This window comes from Giraffa tippelskirchi, chromosome 6, assembly GCF_054371585.1.
Source record: "Giraffa tippelskirchi isolate mGirTip1 chromosome 6, T2T-mGirTip1v1.2.pri, whole genome shotgun sequence".
NCBI lineage: Eukaryota > Metazoa > Chordata > Mammalia > Artiodactyla > Giraffidae > Giraffa > Giraffa tippelskirchi.
Window position 1 is genome coordinate 110,349,373 of NC_137280.1, and position 19,037 is coordinate 110,368,409.

At 40.0% G+C, this 19,037-nt stretch overlaps 1 protein-coding gene and 1 pseudogene across 1 annotated transcript in view; one reads left to right on the forward strand and one right to left on the reverse strand.

Annotated features, from left to right (window-relative positions):
* LOC145509797 (uncharacterized) overlaps nt 1–19,037 on the forward strand; it is a 291,814-nt gene that overhangs the window by 116,421 nt on the left and 156,356 nt on the right. The gene's annotated exons all lie outside the window — the stretch shown is intronic.
* On the reverse strand, nt 5,241–5,327 carry LOC145511845 (small nucleolar RNA SNORA11; annotated as a pseudogene).

Consider the following 19,037-nt stretch of genomic DNA (forward strand, 5'->3'; position numbering starts at 1 on the left):
TTTGTTCCATTGATCTATATTTCTGTCTTTGTGCCATTACTATACTGTCTTGGTGACTATAGTTTTGTAGGATAGTCTGATGTCAGGCAGGTTTATTCCTCCAGTTCCATTCTTCTTTCTCAAGATTGCTTTGGCTATTCGAGGTTTTTTGTATTTCCATACAAATTGTGAAATTATTTGCTCTAGTTCTGTGAAAAATATCATTGGTAGCTTGATAGGGATTGCATTGAATCTATAGATTGCTTTGGGTAGTATATTCATTTTCACTCTATTGGTTCTTCCAGTCCATGAACATGGTATATTTCTCCATCTATTTGTGTCATTTTTATTTCTTTCATCAGTGTTTTATACTTTTCTATATATAGTTCCTTTGTTTCTTTAAGTAGATTTATTCTTATTTTATTCTTTTTGTCACAGTGGTGAATGGGATTGTTTCCTTAATTTCTCTTTCTGTTTTCTCATTGTTAGTGTGTAGGAATGCAAGGGATTTCTTTGTATTAATTTCATATCCTGCAACTTTACTATATTCGATTAACTCTAGTAATTATCTGGTGGTGTGTTTAGGGTTTTCTATGTAGAGGATCATGTCATCTGCACACAGTGTGAGTTTTACTTCTTCTTTTCCAATCTGGATTCCTTTTTATTTCTTTTTCTTCTCTGATTTCTGTGGCTAAAACTTCCAAAACTGTGTTGAATGGTAGTGGTGACAGTGGGTATCCTTGTGTTGTTCCTGACTTTAGGGGAAATGTTTTCAATTTTTTGCCATTGAGTATGTTTACTGTGGGTTTATCATATATGGCTTTATTATGTTGAGATATGTTCCTTCTATGCCTGCTTTCTGGAGGTTTTTAATTTTTTTTTTATCATAAATGGGTGTTGAATTTTGTCAAAGTCTTTCTTTGCATCTATTGAGATAATCATATGGTTTTTATCTTTCAATTTGTTAATGTGGTGTATCACATTGACTGATTTGCGAATATTGAATAATCCTTGCATCCCTGGGATAAAGCCCACTTGGTCATGATGTATGATCTTTTTAATATGTTGCTGGATTCTGTTTGCTAGAATTTTGTTAAGGATTTTTCCATCTATGTTCTTCAGTGATATTGGCCTGTAGTTTTCTTTTTTTGGTCATGCAGGTCTTTTAAAATTTCAAATATTATATTTTCTTAAAGTTTTATTTTTTTGAAAGTTTCATTTATTTTCAATTACTTTCTTCACATAGTTTAAGTGTTCTTTCCAATATCTTTAAACATTAAATATACTTATTTTATGATCTGAGTTTGATCATTTCAGTGGATAAATCTTTATATAGCTGATTTCTTTTGGTTCTTATTTGTATGTGTGTGTTTTATAGTATTATTCTATGTACTCTGAGCTTATATTCCTCATAAAGTTATTTGATGGGATTTTTATAGTCTGAGAAAAATGTGTGTATATGATATATTTTTATTTTTGATGGATGTTTGGTGATACTACTTCTCTCATATCTCAGTTGGTAAAGAATCCACCTGCAATGCAGGAGACCCCGGTTTGATTCCTGGGTCAGGAGGATCTGCTGGAGAAGGGATAGGCTACGCACTCCAGCATTCTTGGGCTTCCCTTGTGGCTCAGCTGGTAAAGAATCCACCTGCATTGTGGAAGACCTGGAATCGATCCCTGGGTAAGGAAGATCCCCTGGAAAAGGGAAAGGCTACCCACTCCAGTATTCTGGCCTGGAGAATTCCATGGACTATATATAGTCCATGGGGTCGCAAAGAGTCGGACATGACTGAGTGACTTTCACTTCACTTCACTGATATAGGGAATTAAGTAATTAGGTTGGTGTTTTTCTGGATCACAAAGGTAGTGTTAGCACTCAGGATAGAAGCATATATGCTGGCTGGTGATGGTTATGAAATATCAGAGGAGACCAATTTCAAATCAGAGGAGGCCAGGTTGAGAAATGTTAAGTTTCTCTTTTATCCTTTGCTGAAAGGAACATTTATTTCTATTTTACTCTTGCATAGGCCTTTAGAGTCCACTTTATGCACAGATCCCCTATTAGACTGCTCTAGGTAGCTCCAGGCTTATTTTCTTTCCCATTTCAAAACTGAGGCTCAAGGTCACTGGGTTAATTTGATGACCTCAGGATGAAAACACTCCTTGAAGCTCTGTTCACCTTTCTAAATTCCAGTGTTCACTTTCTTTTTTTGCTACTCTGAAAAGTCCTCATTTGCTTGCCTTGTCAGTGATGGCTTTTAAAGATTTTAAAAATACATTATTCAGTATTTTTGGTTGTTGTCCGTGAGGGAGCTGCTCACAATATCTGTTCCACCATACCGTTGGAAATGAAGTCCAGTTAGTCCCATGTTTGTTTAAAGATAAGGAAATTCAAGTTTAGAAAGGTCACATGTCTGCCCGAGGTCATGGGGCTTGCAGGTGTCCAGGTGGAGGATGGTAGATGCCATGACAATTGCTCTTGTGATTTCCTGGCCTTCTGAAGATTTCAGTGGTCAGTTAGAAGGAGTGCTCATAATAGACATTCAATTAGAGAGATAATTTTCTAAAAGATTTTGGAGAATTTTTCCTATTTGGAAAGGTACTCACAAATTGATTGTTAAACAATCTTCTGTTAAGGATACAGAGTGGGCATTAATATCTTTTGATTTAGAGACCGACACAACAGGAGTTCACAGGAAACTAAGGATCTGTATGTTTGTTAGTCGCCCAGTCATGTCTGACTCTTGAGACCTCATGAAGTGCAGCATACCAGTCTCCTCTGTCCATGGAATTCTCCAGGCAAGAATACTGGAGTGGGCTGCTATTCCTTTCTACAGGGGATCTTCCTGACTCAAGGGTCAAACTTGGATCTCCTGCATTGCAGGCAGATTTTGTACTGTCTGAGCTACCGGGGAAGCCCCACAACTAAGTATCTGTTCAGTTCAGTTGCTCAGTCATGTCTGACTGTTTGTGATCCCATGGACTGTAGCACGCCAGGCTTCCCTGTCCATCACCAACTCCTGGAGCTTGCTCAAACTCAGGTCCATTGAGTCGGTGATGCTATCCAATCATCCCATCCTCTGTCGTCCCTTTCTCCTCCTGCCTTAATCTTTCCCAGCATCAGGATCTTTTCCAGTGAGTCAGTTCTTCATGTCTATAGTGCATGATTTTTTCCCATGTCAGTTTTGGAAAGTTTTGAAAGTAGTTTTTAATTTCTAGTAATTTAGATGAAAATCTTACAAATAGTGCACGCTGATCATTATGTAATTTTGATATTCTCACTTGGAAAACAAGAATCAAATTATACAGGTATATTTTCTAAACAGCAAACAACTTGGCAGTTTTTGAAAATAAAGCTTTGTGGAGCACTTCATACTGAAGAACGTATTAGATGACTCCTTTAGTAAGCTTCTAGATTGAAGGCAACTTTTCTTTCCTTAGATAATTCTGTAAATACTAATCAGACTATATCAGATGAGAAAAAAGAGACAGCCAATTCCATGTCCCTGATGTCTGGGTGCCAGTTGGTATGGTAGCTACTTTGGGTATAACGCTATAATATGAAGGCAGTTATAAGATAATTTGAGATGGAAACAGGTGAAGTTTAAATAATTTCAGGCTGAGAAGAGATGAGCAAATGGCAGCTATTCCAAGCATCCCTGGCAGAGTTCCTGTGGTGTTTGGACAGGCATGCCTCCTAATGTCATTTTATTAGACTCACATTAAAGACTTGAGCTTTAGATCAACAGTGTGCAAATTTGGTTTATCACCTCTTTCAAAAAAGAGCTGACAGAATTCGAACAAGAGAACTTCAGTGTTTGCCAAGAGTACCAGGAGGAACATAACTCTAGGTCTCATAGAACAAAAACTGACTAGAAATGTGAAATTATTCGCATTAGATACTATGGAATAGTTAACATTCCAAGAACACTCTTGAATCAGGACTGTTCACATGTGTGTGTATCTTTATGTGTTTATATATTTAAAAGTAAGTTTGCTTTCTGTTTGGTGATTTTAGCCCATCCAGGACTTTGTGATTTTGTAGTAATTGTATTCAAACCAAATGAATCACAGTGAAATACTCAATGATGATCCCACCCAGCTGGTTCTGTAATCACTGGCTCTGCAGAGGATAGGAAACACATTGTACAGCCCGATTTGTCCTTGTCAGAAGCACAACAATGCTTAGGACTAAAACCCAAAGTTATACATGACTCTAAAAAGAGCAATTTGTCAAGCGGTTCATTGGCACAAATTGAAATGAAATGAGGTCCTGGGCTCTTGAGGTCACTTTTCAACAGGAAGAATTCATTATCTAACTATACACAGAGGAAAATGCCTCACAATTGTATTTGCTTGTAAAGGATGAGTGCCCACACATAAAACCAAAGTAGCAGAGGTCACTTAAAAGAAATAAATGACATAAAAGCAAAGACTCAAGTGTCCCTTGGCTGATAGCCTCTGGCTTCTTCCTCCCAGTCAGGGCTGCTTTGGGGCTTACTGCTCAATGGACTGAAGGAAATACTTGGAGAGGTCTTTGTTGTTTATGCAAAAATCACTTGCACAGGTCCTGCTAATTTATCTACTGGAAACACAATGTAGTCTTATGAGTCTCTCCTCCTTGGGGTGGGGGGAGTTTATTCCCCATCCTTCCCCACATTCCACATTTTTCTGAAGTGTACATTTTCTTTTAAGACATTCTATGGCGTTCTCTTCACTTTGTGGAGAAGGTGCAACCTTGAATGTTTTACAGCTCATTGGGTGATAACTGTAGGGTATTGTTTTCAGCTTAGAAAGTAGAGAGAAAGGAAGTGTACACTGAACACATCAAACCTGAGGATAGAATTTTTCAACATATTTATAAATAACTTGGAACAGAGAATTGATTACTGTGTTTTCTGTTGGGCAGAGTGGGGAAGATAACAAAAATTAAAGACTTTTTCCCCCCAGTTCATCTTAGGATTAACTTTAATGAAATAAGTAGCGTTGCACATTCTATGGGTTTGGACAAAGATTTAATCACATATATCCATCATTATAATGTTGTTTCCATAGTTTTGATTTTTTTCAGAATGGCATATACTTGGAATCTTTTTCTTTCTCTGTTCAAAGCCTTTATAAGGTCTCTCATGGTCCACCCATGCATGGACCAGACAGGCTGTAGCTGCCAAGCTCCCCCACTAAATACTGTAGCTTTTCTTCCAATATTCGGCCCCATCCCATTGGTCCTGCCCAGCAGCCACAAGGAGGTGCAGGGGATGTGTTGGGTGTTTGTTCATAGGAAGGCTGCAAGTTTTGTGCCCCTTGTCACCATGAACCCAGATTTATGTCAGGTGAAAGACATTTTAAGTGAAAAAGAAAAATGACATGGCTAAAGAGGATGAATTTAAATAGGGATAGGGCAAGGAAGTGGATGTAGAGATCAATTCCCTTAATCTCTTCCCATATTTCAACCCTCCCTAAACTCAGACAATAGGGGGGAAGGGCTGGAGAGGCTCACATGTCAAGTCCAGCGTCCATTTTTCATTCCTGCCTGTTTTCCCCTGTCTGTTCACATCTCTTAGTCTTTTTTTCAAAGTTATTTTCTAATAACGTGGCCTCTCACTCATTCTCTTTCTGAATTTTTTTATGGCACCACCATTGATAGAAATTGGACATCTTAACCATATTATGTCTTCTAATCCATCAATATGGATGTTTTTCCATTTGTTTCTGTCTTTAAAAAACTCTTTCAGCAGTATCTTTTCCTGGTTCTCAACTGTTGTTGTGGGTGACTGTTGCGTGGTCATGTTATAGTTTTTCTTGAGTGGTAGGTGACTTTGGACATGATGGTGCCCTTCACTGAGACATAGGATACATGAAGAGAATCAGTATGTAGAGCATGGGGGAAGCCATGATCCCAGTGCTGGCTCTGTTGAGTTTTAAATACTAATATGACATCTACAAAATTTACTTAGATGCAGAGATCTGGAGTTAGACATTAATGATAGATAGAATCAGAAGAATGAGTGAAGATTCTTAGGGAATGTATATACAGAGAGGGAGAAGAAAATCAGTTCTTTCATTCCCATTTTCTCCAATAAAAAGCCGTGTACGTGAGACCGTATTTCCAACTTACTAACCCTACTTCTACTTTGAGTGGATGCTACAACAGCCAACAGGGAAGTGGGAAACATTAAAAGAAGGATTTGGACAAACAGAACTAAGTGTCAAGGGAGCAAGAGCATGGATACCTGCTTACTGCTTCCTTTCAGCTGTTTGAAGACTGTGTATTAAATAGTAACAATGATGCTTTATCCAGTAAGATCTCCCTCCAGGGGCTTGTAAGTCATGTGATTCTTTTCTCATTTTTCCTGATAGAAATAACTTTGGTCTTAAAAGCTTAGGGAGGAAGAGACAGCTCCATTTCTCCTTTTTCTTGTCCGGTATAACCAATCTCCTTCAAATGCCATGTAAGACATTTAAAAGTGGCACAGGTTCTCTTTAGTCTAGAATGATTTGAGTGTGATTCGACATTGAAGGGGACTGGACTGGATGGACATAAAGTTCTATCATTAATCTGTGAAGTGAGATAACAGTAAAGAGAGGGAGTCCCTTCACCATCCGCCAGCAACTTAGTTCCTAAGTATTTCTTGGTCCAATTTACAACCCTTTTCCATTATTTTCTTATGATTTATATGTGAAGGGGACAAAAGATATGTGATTAAGGAATATTAAATTTTATGTCTAACTGTTATTAGAATGTAACTTCCATGAGGGCAGGGACCTTGTCTGTTTTGTTCACAACTTCACCTGCAGTGCTGAGAAAAGTGAGTGCGTAGCATGCAGGGGTCACTCACTAGAGAGTTATTGAAGTAATTTTTATGGTCAGACCATGCACTAGATATGTATTCATTTTTGGTGTGGAAAATATGTTAACTGTGACCATGTGACTTTACATTAAACACAGTTACTAACAGATTTTAATAATTTATTTTATAGTTGCTTTGATGCCTTTTCCTAATATCTTAGTTTACATTTGATCTTGGGTTTGCCGTTGGATACTGCTATCAGATGTGAAAAGGTAGCAATGTCTTTTTGGCAAGTTTGATTTAGACCTTACATTCATTGTTACTTGTCTAGTCTACAAAGAGACCTTGATAATTGACAATTGTATTCAAGTCCTGAAAGAAATCAGTGAGCTGACAATTAGGGGTGCCTTCTAGCTGTCACTTTGATTTTGTTGGGATTGTACTTCAACGGTTTGCCTAGGAGCACTAGGAGAGAGACAGTTTTCCTTTGCAGGCTCCCTGTAGAAAAACGTCACCAGCTTGGGGGAAAAAAAAGGCACCTTCTGACTTACTTATGTCTGGAATTAATGCAATCAGTAACATCTAAAGAAGGTAGATAAAGTATGTTTTCATTTCAATGAGATCAAAATTTTAAAAACTTTTGAGCTGCTAATCCTACTCCCTTCTTTCTGTTACTTTTTCCTCTTTTCTTCAATGCGATGTATGCATCAAAGCTACATCTTTGACATGACCAGAACAATTGGAGGCAAGGAGAAAATGCACTGCATAATGATTGAACACCATGACTTCGCTGAACAGCACAGATCTAAGATGGGGTTCACAGTAGTGACTGCCCCATCCTGGTTACCAGCACTCCAGGAAGTGGAATGAAAGACATCAGCTTGAATTATCCTGAGGCTCCTCAGCAGCTGTGGAACTTGTAGTCTTTAATGAGATTAAAAAACCCCTAAAGAAAGTTAGGTCCCAGAAAATGAGGAGGACGGGACTGTTTTCTCTATGGGGAAGCCCAGTTTGAATTTATCCTGTCATGGTTTTTGGAAATGACTTTGCGTTGACAACTGAGACTATTGGAGTGAGAGGGTATGGAGGAGTGGGAAAATGCCTGAGGATTAGGTGCCCTGGCTTGCTAATTAGGTTAAATTTAGACAGTGTGACATGTTTGTAAATGAAATACTGTGACTGTAGACGAGGCATCTATGAACCCCATAGCAAAAGCAGAAAGAAAGCAAAATCAAAACAAGGTATATTGGGGAACTCACAGTTGTTGAAATCAACATCAGGATATTTTGGCCTTCTATATTATGGAAATTGGAAGTTAAACTGAGGATATTAACAGAGTGGAAGAAAATACTAACTTGAAAAATATCTTAGCCTGTCCATCATGGAAAGTGATCTTTTAGAAAATTAGCTTCTTAGACTGGGTGGAGTTGGGCAGCCATGAAGTGAAGCTCTGGAGCCTTAAGCAGGGCAGAGATACACTCGCAGGGGTCAGTCATTAGAGGTGGGTCACCCTGAGGGAGATCGACTTGAGTAGAGGCAGCTCTGTTGATGAGGCATCCTTGAGGGGCTGGGAGTGGACAGCTCTCTGCTCGCAGCTGGGGCAACAGGCCTTCAGGAGGGGTGACCTGGGTGGCATCATTGTCTGGGATACTTAGCTTCTCTGGACCTCTCTTTCCTAAGAATATTTAAGAATTAAATGAGGTGATAACCTGTAAAGTGCTTAAAACTGTACTCATCATGGAGTGTATACTTGATTATTGCTGTGTACCAGGCAGAGATTAAATAATGAACCCAGGGTCTCCCAGGTGGTAACATGAGAAAGCCCTCCCTGGCCATAGGTGGCTGGATTTGCCTTACTTCCTACTGGACAACAGTGCTTCCCTGGCCCCTTTTCTTTCCCTCTCCTTTCCTGCTACAGAACTCTCTCCTCCCGAGGCAGGAGATAGATGGGTTCCAGGTTAGACATTTACAACAGGCCTCCTGTTTGCATTTCCTGAGATAAGAGATAGGTGGGCTCCAGCCTCCTGTTTGCCCTCTGAAATGGAAGTAACAACAGAAATAGAGTAAATAGGCAGTGTTTGTCTCTTAAACAATTTGAGATAATTGTCATGGCAAGGATAAAGGGGCAAAACTCTGTTTGAGTAAAGGATTAAAGGATCTCCACTCCCCCTCCCCATGTTTTGGGACAAGGGAGACACCACACATATGCAGAAAAGGTCATTGGGGGTCAAAAAGTCAGGGGATAATGCCAGGCCATAATGAGTCTTGCTCCTCCCAGGAGCCTTTGATTCAAGATCTATTTTGGCTGAGGGGTACATGCGCACCTTAGGGGAGGGTCCCAGAGTAGGTCAGGTGTGGCAAAAGAAACCAGGTAATTGGCTAAAGGTAAGCAAAGACTGGACCTATATAAATGACTTAACTGCCTATTTACTGCACTCCTCCTCACTAGCGGGGACACCCACACCCTTTCTCTCCAAGTATGCATCTCTGCCTTGATCCTATCTTAATTAAACAAACCATTTCTCTGTGTGATCTCCCACTTGTTGTTGAGCTGGTTCTAATGGCAAACCTTGTACCTGCATTTACAGGAGTTTTTGCCTCCATAACAAATGCATTTTTCACTGGGGACAAAGATCCAGGGAAAATTATCTTCTGGCCTTTAGGCCTTGCTGGTCTGGTGACTAGGATTCCTGGTTCTCATCCAGGCTGCCCAGGTTCAATTCCAGGAAGGGGAATTAAGATCTCACTTCATGCCACTGCTCACTGCTTTCTCACCAAGGTCACTCCCACCTACAGCCCCTCTGGCTTGCCACTTGTCTCTAGCGATGGGCTAGAGCATCTGGTTGGGGCAGGAAAGCTGACTAAGTAGTACAAGCCCTGGACTGCTCTCTCAGTCTCAAGACACATGGTGCCCATGTTTCATCTCCATTCCCCCAGTCTCCATTCTTTATATTTCATGTGCCACCTCAGGTCCAGAAGTGCAATGCTAATGTCTTATTTGTGGGGTAAGATGTTAGTGCTTTCATTTGAAACTTAGACGAATCTGAGCTCTAGTTATTTTTGTATTCAAAGACATATATTATACACCTTCTATGGGAAAATCTTTTCCTATGCCTCAAATTGACATATGAATGAATAATTAGTAAGCCGAGCTGCCTGTATTTTCTTCCTTCTTGAGTTGTTAGTTGAATAGCCAATGAGATTTTTTCCTTACAATTTCTTCTGTCATAAGTTCATTGATGGGAAAGCTTTGTAGATAAATTACTGTATACATAGTATTCTAGGGAATACAATGAAGTGAAAGAATCTGTATTTTTAAAAAGCTTACAGGCTAGGTTAGGTTTATATTACACAATAAGAATTGGAGCTGAATACTCTATTTACTTGATACTTAATTCCTCTGGGTTTGCAACACAAAATGAAAACTGAAAATTTTTAATTGCTGATGTTAAATGCAACATATATACATTATAAAGATGAGAAACAGGAATGTGAATAATTTGTGATAACTAAGTACTCAACCTAATGATGAACTCTATCAGCTGTCCTCAGTCTTCCCAAAGCTTTCTCTTCATAACTTTTCAGGGTCTCATTCACCCATGTCATAGTGGGTGGAGGGATAAATTTCTACAGCGTCTCTTCTCTTTTCTTCTTCTACAGGCACCCTCATTGGAGACTTTGAAGGAGAAAATGGGCATAAGCATTCCATTCTTTCTTTTTAGGGGAAGACATGCTCTCTTGCTTTCTAGCTCAGTAGGTTACTTCTCTCCTCTGTGTTTCTGATTCCTCACATGAGAAGCAGGGCTGCTAATAGCATCATCGCGTTATGGTGAGGATTAAGGGAGCTAATGCAAGCAGAGTGCTGAGAACAGTGCTGTCACAGAGGGGGTCTCAACAGAATTTAGCTCCTGTTGCTATTCACTTATATTGTTTATTCATTTATGTTATTTATTGTTTATTATCGAGAATGTGCATATGTGTCAAGAAGTCAGCTAAACTACTCCATGATGTTGCTGTCTTGGCATGATTTGGTGCCAAGTGGCCTGCAGGGCCTTGAACTGACACTGCTGCTACTGCTAAGTCACTTCAGTCGTGTCTGACTCTGTGCGACCCCATAGACGGCAGCCCACCAGGCTCTGCCGTCCCTGGGATTCTCCAGGCAAGAATACTGGAGTGGGTTGCCATTTCCTTCTCCAGTGCATGAAAGGGAAAAGTGAAAGTGAAGTCGCTCAGTCGTGTCCGACTCTTAGCGACCCCATGGACTGTAGCCTACCAGGCTCCTCTGTCCATGGGATTTTCCAGGCAAGAGTAGTGGAGTGGGGTGCCATTGCCTTCTCCAGAACTGACACTAGCCCATCCCAAATTTGCATGCCCTAGATGAGAGTTTGTAGAGAACAGTGCACGCAATCACAAACAAATGTAAACTCCTGATATAACTTCTCCAGCAGTCTTTGTGAGCAGTAGTCTTCCCAGGGCCTTCCTCCCCCTTGTGTGCCCTTAGAAGCTTACTGAAACCCTGCTGTTTTTGCTTTGAATTGAGCCATCTGATCTTAGTCTGGGAATCCCAAAGTGGTCCGTCCACAGTCCCTAAAAAAGCCATGTGCTCTCTGCCTGCACCCTGTCTTGACTTCCCCATGGGCACCTACAGGTATGTGCTGTGTACCTTCTCCAGAACATTTGAGTGATAAACTTCTCTATTCTGGTTTCCTTGTGATCTTTAGTTGAACTATGGCTCATCATTTGACACTCTAGGGGTCTGCTTAATACGTGTTAATTTAACAAAGTCACAGCCATGTGGCCTGGGGATGAAGAGGAGAATATGAACCAGGGAGGTAAGAGGGCTGGTTCTTTATAGATCACTGGAAGGCTTTCAGTCTAAGATACTCTTCACACTCCCAGTGGGAACAGATACAATTAATAATGAAAAGGACTTCCACATCAGAGAGGAAAGTCAGCTGCTGCCCAGCCTCTCCACTTTACCTCAACTATTTGTTTACCATCTACTAGGCACAGCAGAAGTGGTAAATTTATTACCGGTAAATTTATTACTATGTATTACCAGTAGTAATAAATAAGGTCAAGACGAGAATTTCCCCTTCCCCCTGAAGAGAAGACAGCCAAGTCCTGCCTGTCTTCTGCTGCACGTGGTGGGGTGTCACTCCAGGACCTTGCTCCATATGTGTAAGCTTCCCTATCCATTAAACCACTGATTTCTCTGTTGCTGACTCCTAGCTCTTTCTTACGTCTTGAAGCTGGGTAAGTACAGGCCTCATAGACCTGTGGGGTGCAACCCAACAATTGGCAGAACCAGTCAGGAGACCAAGGAAACTCCTGTGAGAGCTGAGATGTCAGGAAATATAGGACTGGAATGGAAAGTTGCAGGTACTGTCCACATGTAGGGCCTGAGAGTTGCAGGTATAATTCCTGGCTGGCTGACAGCTGACATGTGGGGCCCAAAACTTCCAGGGGTGACTCTGAAAGATACTGTGGAGGGAGGAGGGAATCCTGGGGTAGGTGGCTGTCTACTGTTATGTGGGACCTTGTGGGGGCTGTCCTGGTTTAATGGGAGCTGCCAAGAGATCTGGAGGACAATAGCCTCTAATGGCCCTGGTATTGTATCAAAGTGAGCTTTTTTTAATAATTGGTTAAGCTAGCTTTCTAGAAGGAATTGGTACTTCTAGTATGCCTTTGAGATGTAAATGCTTTACCTGACCTCTCTGAAACTTTAATCTTCTGTGATCTCTAAGAATAAAGGAGATAAAAGAGATTTTAGGTAAACTCTTTAGAAATAATTGTTTGGGGGAATGTCTATCTAAAATAGTCTCTTTGGATTTTGGTAACTTGAAACTAAAGTTTAAAGAAGAGAATTCATGGGTCATTTTAAATAGGATAAAATATTGGAACATTAATTGCTGAGTGGGTCTCAGTTTACCTTCCTTTGGCTGAAGATTGAAGCATTAATTTTTCCAGTCAGGAAATCACAATAACTTGCTTTTTGGTTTTTGCCAGATATTAGGATTTTCAAGGGTTAAAATTATAAACAGTCATAATTCTTGTCACTAGATTTCTTTATTGATTACATTGTGAGCAGGTGTGATCAGGTGTATCTTACTCTTGATACTCTTTGGCTGCTGCTGTCTGCATTGCATTTATGGTATCTGGTTGCAGTCCCCCTCTACACACCTGACCCCAGGCAACTGCAGAAGAGAGGAGGAACAAGATTTTAAGGGTCATGCAGGGTACATTGGGTTAGATTGTTTGGTCATGCCACTCAAGATGGTTCTCTTGCTCTCTGTACATCTTTTGCCCTTCAAATGCCTGTTTCACTTACACCATTTGCGTTTGACTGACCTTGCTAAGTACTTGCCCCAGGCCCCAGCTGATGATTGTTTTAATCAACAAGGGCATAAAGGGCATGCCCCTCCGCTGGTTTCCCTGGTAACTAATGAGGCAAAACCTGACGTCAATTCTCTGTAACTGGTAATCTCCCCTTCCCTTGGAGAGAAGACAGCCACCAAGTCCTGCCCACTGTCTGCTGCACACCGTGGGGTGTCACTCCAGGACCCTGCTTCAGACATGTAAGCTCCTCCATTCATTAAACCACTGATGTTTCTGGGGGGCGGAAAAAAGGTCAAAACGTGGCAGTGAGAGACACAGTCGTCTGCCACAGTGGTTTGCAGTTTGGCCAAATCCCACTTATTTTAGATGAGTGGTGAAACACAAGGTAAAACCTTAATGTTCTTTATTCTTTTGGGAGCTCTAGATATTTTTTCAAGTGCTCATTCTGATTGTGTTTGAAGATTTGGCCAAAGTGCTTACCATTGAATTTAAAAAGCCATTGACTGAATGCCTACTGGGTTCATGGTGCAGTTTAACCTCATAATAATCCTTTGAGGTAGACGTTACTATCTTGGTTTGATAGATAAGATAGATGTTGCTGGAATTTGAACTTAAGTCTTCCATAAAAGATTCCTTAAGAGTTACACAGATTTAATGAGGTCATATCATGTATTATTAGCACACTGTCTACTACTTTTATGCATTTTAGAAATGCAGAAAATCATCAAGAAGGAAATAAAAATCACCCATAATATCACAACTCAGTAATAACCACTATTTAAATTTTGGAATATTTTCATCCAGTTTTATTGCATAATATTTACTTTATCCCACAAAAGTGAACTTCTGCATTCTATATTATTTAAAAACTCATCTTAGATATGTTATGAAGGGTTTTTTCCATATTAATAGTTTTATAAAACTTGATTTCTTTTTCTTAAAGGGCTCATTTAAATTAGCTGCATTGCTGTGCTTTATTTTTTTTTTTAAATATTTATTTGGCTGCACTGGGTTTTTTTAGTTGTGGCACATGAGATCTCTAGTTGCGGCCTATGAACACTTGGTTGTGGCATGTGGGATCTAGTTCCCTGACCAGGGATCAAACCCAGGTACCCTGCATTGGGAGTGCAGAGTCTTAGCTGCTGGACCACCAGGGAAGTCCCCAAAACTTGATTTTAAATAGCCACATTTCATCAGTGGATGAAGAAAACCCTTATTATTTAAATATATGTTTCCCATTTTACCTTATTTTAAACAATGATGCCACAAACATCTTTGTATATAATTCTTTTGCGTGCCTCTATTTACTTAGAGTAGACTTGAGAGGAGTAATTCCTGTATAAGAGGTTATTCCAGTTATCTGTTACTATGTAACAAACCAACCCCAAACTTAGCCGCATTAAATAACCACCATTTTATTATGCTCTTGAATGCTGTCAGAAATTCAGAGAGGACACAGCAGGGGTGGTGGTTTTCTGCTCTGTGAGGTCTGGGATCTCAGCTGGGAGACTCAGAGGCTGGGCTCTGCTGGGACTGCTGACTGTTGTTCCTACATGTGGCCGCTCCAGCCTGGTGATATTCGTCTAGTACTTTTATGAATTGACTCCGGGCTCCAAGAATATGTCAGTGGCACAGGGCAGGTATATATGGGCTTTATGAACTAACCTAGAAGGTTACTTGGTGTCATTTTTGCTGGTTGAAGCAGTCACAACCCCGCCCCACTTCAGAGAGGAGAGAATGTAGATTCGCTACCTCTCAATGGAGGGAGTGTCAGAGAATTTACAGCTGTGTTTTAAAACTACCAGAGAAGATATAAACTACTTGCAAGATTTTGGCATATATTATCAGGCTTCCCCTCAGAAATGTTATATAAATCAACACTTTTTCCCCCTAGTGGCTGATAGTACACTCTTACCTACTCTGGATATTACAATTTTAACAGATATTTTTCAATTTGATAGGCAAAAGCTAACATATCATGTTGCTGTAATTTTCAAATATCTGAATACTAGTGAGATTTTATATGTGTTTTTTTCAGTCACTCGTCAAAATTTTATGTAAATTTTCTATTTTTTGCTTCACTTTTCTGTTGGAGTAGTCATCTTTTTCCTCATTAATTGGTAGGTGTTGCTTATGTATTAAGACTAAATCAAGGTGTTCTAATTCTAAATTGGGTTCTTTTACCACCATCCCTTAGCAACACTAATCAATAAACATTTTTAGTACTATGTGTAAAGGCACTGTTTACTTGTAATTCAGATTTTGCCTCTTTCAAGCTATGTGACTTGAAACAGTTAAGACTGGACTCTGGTTTCCTCTCCTGTAATATTGGGATAATAATATTCCTATCTCATTGGTTATTGTGAGAAATCATTACTGTCCATGTAAATGCTTAGAAGAAGACTTGTTACATGCTAAGTGACCAGTAAAGGTAAGTGGTTACTCTTAGTATTATCACTGTCACCATAATGATTAAATATGATACTAAGATATTTGTGAGTATTCTAGTGATTATTTCTATCATCAAATTTGTAAGTGTGTAACTGAGGATCTCTAGTCATGTTAAAGCTATTTAGGCTTTGAATTCAAAGAGTCAGGGTTAATCGAGAAAGATTTTGTCTTTTCTTATTATTTTAAACTCGGTTCTCAAGTTTCCCAAAGGAGGAAAATCACTAACAATACAGGATGGCCTTTGGAGCAGGGTTGTGGGGCATCCTAGTTAATGGGTGAGATGCTTGGAAATAATCAGCACTCTTGATTGCCATGCCAATGTAATTAGAAAAATGGGGTGGGGTGGGGGAGCATGCAGTTGTTTGTGAAACTCCTGAGACAAAAACTAAATTTGATGACATTTCCTCTGCCTCTTTCATTTGTCTTTCAATTTCTTCAGACCAACTGAGCTCAGAAATGAGCCTTGTGAAGTGCACTGTAGAGCAGCATTGATGAAAGAAAAAATAAAACCCTTTTCTATAGCAGGATAAGTCCCAAAGGACTCTCATTGCTTCAAATCAGGAGAGGCTATGGAAAGAAGAGGCCAGGGCCTGGGTCTGAATGACCATAGGCAGGGCCCAGTCTCCAGGCTCTCCTTACCTCCAAGTTTGTGCCTTCCTTCCCTGCCCAGCACATCCTCCTCATGTTCTTTCCTTTTGGAGCCTCAAGGGGGTGTTGGAGTGCCACGTGTTGGTGGATGGGAGATGGGGGATGGGGAGGATGTACCACCTCAGGGCACTGAACATTTGTTGTCTCCAAAGAGGGCTTCTCTGGCTTCAGCTCAGCTGTCTCTGTGTGATAACCACCATGGCTAATACTCCGGTGATGAGCTGCTTTGGGTCTTCGCCTCACCACCTCTGATCACTGTGAAATATGAGTTAGGGGAGTTTTCTATAACAAATGCCTGCTTGACTGAGCCCCTGTTCAGGCGTCTGGTGTCAGCACTTGTCCCAGACAGCCGCTTCAGCCATTCCAGCCAGACAATGACAGATTCAGCCTCCTGCTTAGACTGTCAGGGGAGCCCACCCCTCAGGCTTGGGCTTGTCACAGGAGCGCCTGGCTGAATCCTGCCAGGGCTCTGGGCTGCACCTGTGCTTCCAAATGTCAGTGGGCATGAGAGCCAGCCGCTTTTCACCACCCTTCCTGTCAAGGTCAACTGGCCTGATGGGGGAGGGGACCTCCGGAACTGAGATAGACCTGCCTCTTTGCTCCTGCATCATCAGGCAGACCTTTTAATACCAACGGCCCAGGACTTGCCAAAGAAAGCATTTGAGGGTATCTTGGGTAAATTGTAAGAATTTAATTAATTTACTGGAGATAATTAGTCGGGCAAGTTTACTTCTTTGAAACATCTTTTCCAAGTTCTCTTTAACATTATCTAGTGAGTCTTGGTTGATATGAAGGGAATAACAAAGCTAGTCATAAGTAGTAAGAAGGAAAGGGTTCACGTTAGTGGCCACTCTTGAGATTCTGCCAGGGTTGGCCATATGGTGATCATAATGATGATTTATAAATCAGAAATTGCAATCTGATGGCCCATGGATTGAATTTGGCACAAAGGATTTTTGTTTGGCCTCTGTTGTTCATTTGTTTTTCATAGAACTTGATGCTAATATTTAGAATTCAGAATATTTTACATACAAGTGATTTCAGGCTTTTAAAAAACCAAGCTCTGGCATCACTGGGCTTATGTTCTTGTATACGGAGAACTGGAGTAAACCATGTTGTTGCCACTGCTCACTTTAGAAAAGGCATGAACTCTTTAGTTTGTCACAGTCTTCCCCTTTCCCAACCTGCTTCTCTTATTTCCATTACATGGATGATCCCTCTACTTGTGTTGGTGATCATTGGTATAAGTGCTGAACTTCAATTCTATACTTAATGTTTAATGAACTCTGTCTAATAAGATTTATCCCCCCCACTTAGATGATATGTGATGAGGCATTGCTTGAACTATCATGATTTAAATGCAATGAATAATAAGGATGAAAAATAGTGGTTTTATTGATATCTGAAGATTGTAGTTCACCATTGCTAGGCCTTGGCTCTTGACTTTAGCTCTTGACATATGTTCCATAAATGATAAACTTTGGGACAAGTTTGGTGTTTCTACTGAAAGGGGAAGAGAAATGCAGTAACAAAACTATTACATCATCTCATTTTTAATCTTAACGAAAGTGCTTCCAAGTTAGTGAAATGGTCTCCTTTCCATGAACAAGGATATGGGGTCAGAGTTAAGAACCTTTCTCAATGCTTTAAAGCTGGAAATTAAGGGAACTTGGACTTATATTTATGTGAAAGTACTTATTCTCCTCTACAAGAAATTGTCCAACCCAGTGGAATTCTGTGGCATCTATTTAGGCTAAAAGTCAAATATTGCTGAAGAGAAAACGTATGCTAGCTTCATCAAATAGGCTGCATTTGGATTTTAGAAGCATGTGTTTAAGAGCCTTGTTTTTACAAAATGAAAATACCTTATTCATGATGAGGATTTTTTAACTCACATGATATGCAGATCAAAATGGTGCTTTACTTTTTCATTTATATAATGAAAAATTAGAGCAAGCACATAAGAGTACTTGCTATGTGTTTACACTGATTACCTTATTTAACACTCTCAACACTCATACAAGATACGTAAAATATTAACCGTATTTTATAGACGAGGAGACTGAGGCACAGAGAGATATTGCTGAGAGACTTGAGTAAATGACTTGCTAAACCATTGTGTATGTTGGGGTCAGAATCAATGCAGCTTCGCTTTCTACCTTTCTAACCTTTGATGAATACAAGCTAAAATATTGGACATGCTATAACTGTCTTTCTATCATCTACAGAGCTATGCCAATCAGCTTTCTCCTATTCTCCAAGGATAAGATTGCAAAAGCCCCTTGAGGATTTGTTTGCCCAGATAGAAATCTTGAAAGTGCTTCCATAAATGATGGCTTAGAAGGTCATTAGCAGTTCTGATAGTTTTAAATAAATTGTTTTTTTAAATGATTGCTTTGGGATGGATCTTTTATGGTTAAGTGTTATATTGTGGGAATTGTCTGAATTTTCAAATATAATGAGTTTTATTGATCATAAGAAGAAAATGTTTTGTATGATAATAATTCCACTGTTCTAAGTTTGCTGTTTTAAGTCTGCATAGATTGGGTTAGTTTAAATGTTTGAAGTATTTGAAATGAATGCATTTAGGGTACAGGAAAGTGATTAAGTCCTCTCTGTCTCTGTTGTTGAGGGACCTTATAGGGCTGCATTGCCCAGCTTGAAGTGGAGAAGTTAACCTGGAATGGGTTTGAGGGTCTAGCTCCTGATGACTGCCTTTGAAGAATTTCTTGCAGCCATTTGCTCTTAAGGCACTTGGAGGCTGGTCTATGTCTTTCGGAAATTCCCAAGTGGCTCAGTGGTAAAGAATCTGCCTACCAATGCAGG